The sequence below is a fragment of the Ceratotherium simum genome, chromosome 5 (assembly GCF_057802395.1).
Source record: "Ceratotherium simum simum isolate JZ-2026a chromosome 5, ASM5780239v1, whole genome shotgun sequence".
NCBI lineage: Eukaryota > Metazoa > Chordata > Mammalia > Perissodactyla > Rhinocerotidae > Ceratotherium > Ceratotherium simum.
Genome location: NC_141904.1, coordinates 35,274,572 through 35,281,578, shown reverse-complemented (window position 1 = coordinate 35,281,578; position 7,007 = coordinate 35,274,572). Strand labels below are relative to the sequence as shown.

The window sequence follows — 7,007 nt, the reverse complement described above, 5'->3', positions numbered from 1 at the left end:
TTCCAGGGGTGACCCCTATGTGGGCTATGTGTATCCTTCTGCTGTGGCCTGTTTGCTCTCCCTGTAGGTGCCCAGGGAGGCTGAGTTATGCTCCTGGCCAGCTGTTGTAATGCTCAGCTGCTTGTAGTTGTTGTGGGCCCTTCAGTCTCTTTATCAGGTGTGGGGAGCCCCAGCACAGTTGGCTGCAAGTTCTAATACCACATTTGTGTTGCAGTATTTCTTTTAAGTGAGTAGGCCCCCACCGTGGCAGGTTGTTAGGCTCAGGGCCTTACAATTGTTATAAGCCTCTAGCCTATTAGGTCTCTTGTCAGCTCTCTGAGGATTGCAGCTGGATGGGGCTGGCCTCAGGCACAGGAGCACCCAATTGTTTCAGGTTTTGGAAGGTGGAGCAAACCTCCTATGTGGGTCTTTGAGAAGTACAAGTCTTCTGTGGCTGAGAAGCCCTGCCGCCCACAGGTCCACACACACAGTCAACACAGTCCTGCCCCGTGTGAGTGCCCCGACCTCCCCAAGTGGACCCAGTCTCTCCAGGGCGGGAGCCCCACACACTCTGCCACCGCCCCACACTCTCCACCCGCTCCTTGTGCACACCCTGCCCCGCTCAAGTCAGCTCAGTTGCCAGGCTGCAGAGAATCCAGTCACCAATCTATGCAGGCCCACACGTTGCCTGAGGGCTTGTTGTTGGGTGGGGCTAGTCTCTAGGGTGGGCTGCCTGCCCTGGCTGAGCTGGATTAAATCGGTGCTCTAGTGGGTGGAGCAGACCCTGGGCTAGCAGGTCTCAGGGAGAACTCCAATGGCGTCTGTGTCAGCACGCTCACACCAGGCCACAACAATGGCCGCCGCCAATGTCCCAGTCCCTGGAGAGGTCTCACCCCTCACCGAGATGCACTCAGGGCCTATTAGGTGAGTCTCTTGTCACCGAAGCACTGTGCACCTTTCTTTCTGGTGATTTTAGGATGCTTTCTGGAACGGGTGAGTTTGTGCACGGGCCCTTTAAGAGCCAGTTTTAGTTTCTTTGTGAACCGGGTTTTCTGGGGGTGCTACCCAATGCTTTAGTAGCAGGCAAAGTCAGATATTATGCTGCTGGTCTCAATTGTGCTGGGTCCACAAAATGCCCACAGCGGGGGCGCTCCCCGGCTCAGGGCCCCGCGCCTCCAGGGAGGCTGCGTACCTGTGAGCTGCTCCCGGCGGCCGTGAAGCTGGCGGCTTGTGAGGCGGCGTTTTTCCTCTCCGGAAGGGAGTCTCTGCCTCTTCCACCTCAGTTAGGATTGTCCGTTGTTGCAGGAGTTCCTCTTATCCAGTTTTCAGTTCTGTCTCAGGGGTAATTTTTCCACGAGTAGTTGTAAATTGGCTGTGTCCACGGGAGGAGGTGAGTTCAGAGTCTGCCTACGCCGCCATCTTGACTCCGCCCCCTGTTTATTTGTTTTTAATTATGAAAGTAAAAGAAAGTACATGAAGACAAAAAACGAGAGCAATATACAACTGCAAGAGCCGTGCTTTTCACTTGCTTAAGGAATTCCAGTTCTTTTTCCAGATGATGTTCCTGGGAGTCAGGAAAGTGAAGCCTGGATTCCTTTAATATCTTATAACAAGCTAGAAAACACATCGTGTTATTTCTGATAACATATTTTCTAACCATAGACAATTAATATATGCATGCTTTGCAGAATGGTTATCTGCTCTTTTTCTTTTCTCAAAGAAAAGATCAGGATCTCTCTACTGAACTATACAGTTTAGGGCTTCACCTTTTCTCTGCTGTTTTGTCCAGTCTTCAGTTGAAAGAGAAGATAATTGAAAACAAATTTCCCTTCTTTTCCTTTGAGCTCAGCACACCTCAGAAGTTCTTTCCAAATTAAAGAGTTTGCAATGAGCCAGTCATTATGCACGTAGCAGGACTCGCCAACAGGCTGCACGTGACAGCCAGTGTAGCTTGGGAGACCCAGCATGACAAGCTCATAGAATGTGTTATAAGATCACCATTTCCATACGAGAGTTTTCTATTGCTGTAAGTAGACTCCACGGCAGCTGGGAACTTAGATCCCATTTAGGGACATTATGTCATTGGGGTACAGATGTATAAGAGGCTCAGCAGACATCCACACATGTTGGAAGTTGAGGACGAGGAATGCCATCTTGCACTTCTCTGACAGCACAGATCACCAGTTTGGGTAGAAGAAAAGCAAGAGTCTATGTGTTTGTAATGTAAGGATGCTTGCAGATTTCACTTTAAGGGTATCTGTTTCTCCTCGTCGGCTTTGATTTGTGGTGATTGTGATAGATTCCATTATTGGTTAGCAAATATTCCCTACCTCTCCCGCCACCTCCATGGGAAGAATATACATCCCTGTCCCAGTAGTGCTGGGCTTGACCACATGACTTGATATGGCCAAAGAGGGTAGAAGTTGCAAGATGCAAATTCAAGACTAGTCCTTAAGAGGCGTCATATGTTCCCCTTGTCCTCGTTGCAATTCTGCTATTACCGTGAAGAAGACATGTCCTGGGTGGCCTGCTGGTCCCAGAGTAATGACAAGCATGTGGGGCAGACTTGGACCTGACTATGGCCTATGGCCAGGCCCAGCCTGGATCAGCCCAACTCCAGGCATGTGGGTGAGAAATGAGTGCTTATTGCTGTACGTTACTGAGATTTTGTGGTTGTGAGCAGCACGGCAACAGCTCACTGATTAAAGCGCGTCTGTCTTTTCCTGAACTCACCAGCTATGGATACAGACAGAGTCACGGTACAAATGCCATCTCATATTTTGTTGATTCTTACACCCACTTTTTCCCAAAGGCTCGGCTCCATGCCCTAGATATTTCTGAAAGCTTCTGAGGGTGACTCGTGTGTAATCACAAACAGGTCAGAGCAGCTGCTCTGTTATGTCTTCCAGATATCCATGGCCTCCTGGCCGACAGGAACAGGCATTATCAGTACACAAGCCTTAGGGCGGGGCTATGTCCATGTAGAAGAGCTGAAAATGCCCCCTTCTCTGATCCACGTGATATTTTGTCATCAGGGCCCTGAAGCAGTACCGCATGTGTCTGTGTGTCTTGGAAGGCTTGTAAAAGTAGATTCTTCAAGTTTAGCAATATATACAGGTATGGCTTTCCTATGAGACTGCAGTGTGTAACTCTTACCATCACCACTTACTAATCCCATGACATTGGGAAAGTTGCTTTACCTCTGCAGAACTCAATTTTCTCATCTGCTAAATGGGAATAATTACGTCTACTACACGGCGTTGTTTTTAGGATCAAATGAGAGAATGCCTGCCAATGCCCAGAGTTGTAAATACTTACAGAATGTCTGTTACTATCTTCTCTCCCCCTAATTAATTGCGTCCCTCTTCCCACCCATTTCTAATCCAGTTGAGGAAAGCACTAGAGGGGCAGTTAGCACAGTGATCAAGAAAGACTCTGGAAGCAGTCGGCTTGGGTGTGACCTTGGACAGGTGACTTAACATTTCTCTGTCTCAGTTTCATCAGTGGGCTGGTGGGGATAAAAATGGTACCCACCTTGTATTAGCTTTGTACTGCTGCTGTAACGAATTGCCACAAACTTAGTGGTATTGGGGATCAGAATTGGCCACTGCAAAATGTGTCTCTTTGGTATGAGGATTATTTTGGGCTGGTTACTTTTAAAAACTGCAGACATGGGAGAAGCTCTGAAAAGTAGAATTTACCCTTTGTAAGAGACATTTACATTTGTGAGGGAAATCTCCATCTATAAAGGTATCTCCCTCTCTGTACCAGGAAGAAGAGGGGATGACCTTATCTCTAGAAGCTCTTATCACTGCAGAAGGCAAGGACTTAAATCTGCATGATAACCTTACTCTTGTTTACTGTGCTTTTCTGGTAATCTCCCATAACTGACTCCCCCCACCCTCAACATCCTCCTTTGTTTTTAGCTGAAGATGGTATGTAAGACGAGAGCCTCCGCCATTTTGGCGAGTCGCTCAGTTTTCCCGAGTTTCTCCCATGTATATATGTTATAAAGGTTTGTTTGATTTTCTCCTGTTATTCTGTCTCATGTCAATTTAATTTGTAGCCCAGCCAGAAGGACCTAGAATGGGTAGAGGAATTCTCTTCCTCCCCTACAGTGCTTAAAAACAACACAAATTGATTATCTTACAGTTCTGGAGATCAAAAGTCTGAAATGGGCCTCCCTGAGCTAAAATTAAGGTGTTGGCAGGGCTATATTCCTTCTGGAGGCTCTAGGGGAGAATTCGTTTTCTTGCCTTTTCCAGCTTTTAGAGGCCACCTGTATTCCGTGGCTCATGTGTCCCTTCTTCCATTTTCAAAGTCAGCAACGGTTGGTCAAGACTTTCTTACGTTGCTTCACTCTGCAACTAACTCTTCTGTCTCCTTCTTCCCTTTTTAAGGACGCTTGTGAGTACACTGGGCCCACCTGGATAATCTGGGATAATCTAAATTTAAGGTCAGCTGATTTTCAATCTTAATTCCTTAATTCTCCTTTTGTCATGTAACCAAACATATTCACAGGTTTTGAGGATTAGGATGTGATATCTTTGTGAGGCCTACCACATACCTCACAGGGTTTTATGAATTAATATATGAAAGCCATTTGGAACAGAGCCTGGCACATTTTAAGCACTATATAAGGACTGGCTATTAATATTTTCACACAAAAGTCAAGAATATGAGTATTATTGCTGTAGGGCTAGATTCCAGTGTGTGAGATACAGACAAGGGGCCAAATGGGTCTGCTGTACTTTCTCCTCTGAATTGAATTTACACATCAAATCATAGGCAGAACCCCTGAACATCTTCAGACCTTTCCCTGCAGGTGTAGGTCCTCTGTAAGGGCTTACTGCATGGAGAAAAGGGTGGGTGAGGAGACAGAGAGAGACCTAAGAAAGCTCACGTGGCTGCAATGGTACTTTCCCTGTCTTGCCAACCAGATACATCACTTCTCCTCTTTGAGGGAAGAGCCAAGAGAACAATACTTCTGGGAGAGGAGAAGATGTTATATTATGAGTCAATAGAAATTGAGGGTGAGGAAGAAAGTATTTTTCCCAATGACTCCATGGTCCATGAGGCCAGGCTGGGAAAGAACCGTCTTCTACCTATCTCCCCATCTCTTCACCCAGTTGCTCAGGACTGAACAACTTGCCCGCTTTAGATGAGATAAAAGCTTCCATGCAAACCATTTCACTCAAATTGGCTTTTCTTGGGGTAGACCTGCTAGTTTGCAAAAATGCCCAGACATTGCTAATGCTGAACACCAGCTGTGACATAGTCTAGGTTCAAACTGAGATGCTTAAGACAAAGGAAATATAACACCAAAGTTTGGACTGCCGTAGACATGGTCTCTCTCTCTCTCTTCCGCTTTCTTTCCTGTCACTGTTTATCTTTTATTAGTTGGATATATTGACCAGGATTTGTTGAAATACAAACTACACCCTGCATCATGTTTAGATTTAGAAACAGTCGGAAGCACTTTTATTTGATATAGGTTTCTTGTAAACTTCAGCAGAAAAAGAACTAGCAAATTGTCATAGCTATCTCAAAAACCATTGTTTGTAAGAACAATGACCCAAAGACAAGAATAAAGAACTATGCAGAAAATTCATTTTCAGTTCCATTATATCAGTTTATGAACTATCATAATCTCCTACTCTGGCCTGTTTAATGATGTTATGCTTTTATCTGAATTACGATTATTCAAAAGTAGGGATTTGCATTTCAGATAGGAAACATAGATTCTCGTAATAAAACAATATGATCCTTATACCCTTATATCAAATGAAAAAAACCATAACTTCTGTGCAGAATAGAGAGGAACCAAAACTGTTTTCTCTTCATTTAGACTTTGTTGATTAATTAGCTAAGTGAAATCTTTTTAAAAAAAATAATTTACCAGATGATAAATTCTATTTTAAAAATCCACACAGAGAAGAGATTTACTTACACATTACTTGAAAAATATAAAGAGTTTTTATATCCAAGGTTATGGTTTCATTCCTTTTAAGTATAGCTGAATCCTTCCTTATAGGGAGAATCATAGCTCAGTCTTCCTATTCACCCCTCCCAAAAATGGTAGTTGTTGGGCCAGCCCCAGTGGCTTAGTGGTTAAGTTTGGTGCACTCTGCTTCAGTGGCATGGGTTTGGCTCCCAGGCATAGACCTACACCACTCGTTTGTTAGTGGCCATGCTGTGGCAGTGGCTCACATAAAAGGAAAAAATGAGGAAGACTGGCAATGGATGTTAGCTCAGGGTGAATCTTCCTCAGGAAAAAAAAATGATAGTTGTTGTCGATTGAATGTATGTATCCCCCCAAAATTCATATGTTGAAGCCTTAACCTCCAATGTGGCTGTATTTGGAATAAGGGAGTAGTTAAGATCACATGAGGTAATAAGGGTGGGGCCCTGATCTGATAGGATTAGTGTCTTTATAAGAAGAGACACCCGAGAGCTCTCCGTCTCTCTCGCTCCTTGCTGGCACAAAGAAGAGGTCATGTGAGGACACAGTGAGAAGCTGGCCATCTGCATGACAGGAAGAGAGTCCTCATCAGAAGCCAACCATGCTGACACACTGATATTGGACTTCTAGCCTCCAGAACCATGAGAAAATAAGTTTCTGTGGTTTAAGCCACCTAGATGGTGGTCTTTTGTTATGGCAGCCCAAGCAGACTAAGACAATAGCTAAGGCTTTTCTCCCTCACTATTTTCCTACGGCCTCTGTAGCAGGCTTTGCTCTCCAGCCCCGCTTGTAACATGTGTCTTTTCTGGGAAGAAGCTTTAAAAGCACAGTCCAACATCTTCTCTGCACCATGACAGCATGATTGTGGGAGCATGTGTTGAGATGGAGCTATGTCTGCCTTGGGTCGTGAGTGAGCAGATGAGCAGGGCACTCTCCATGTTGGATGTGCAACATGAGAGAGAAATAGATGTTTGATGTGTGAAGCCACTGAGTGTTGGGATACTTGTTCCTACAGCATTACATGGCCTGTTCTGACTGATACACTGTCTCAAGGATGTCACTGCAG

At 45.1% G+C, this 7,007-nt stretch overlaps 1 long non-coding RNA gene across 2 annotated transcripts in view; it reads left to right on the top strand.

Moving 5' to 3' along the window:
* Positions 1 to 683: 683 nt before the first annotated feature.
* The window catches only part of LOC147916997 (uncharacterized), an 85,006-nt gene continuing 78,682 nt past the window's right edge, over positions 684 to 7,007 (top strand). For both annotated transcript variants that reach the window (XR_015552183.1, XR_015552184.1), the window contains exon 1: positions 684 to 903. This is a non-coding gene — a long non-coding RNA (uncharacterized LOC147916997). The remainder of the gene's footprint in view (positions 904 to 7,007) is intronic.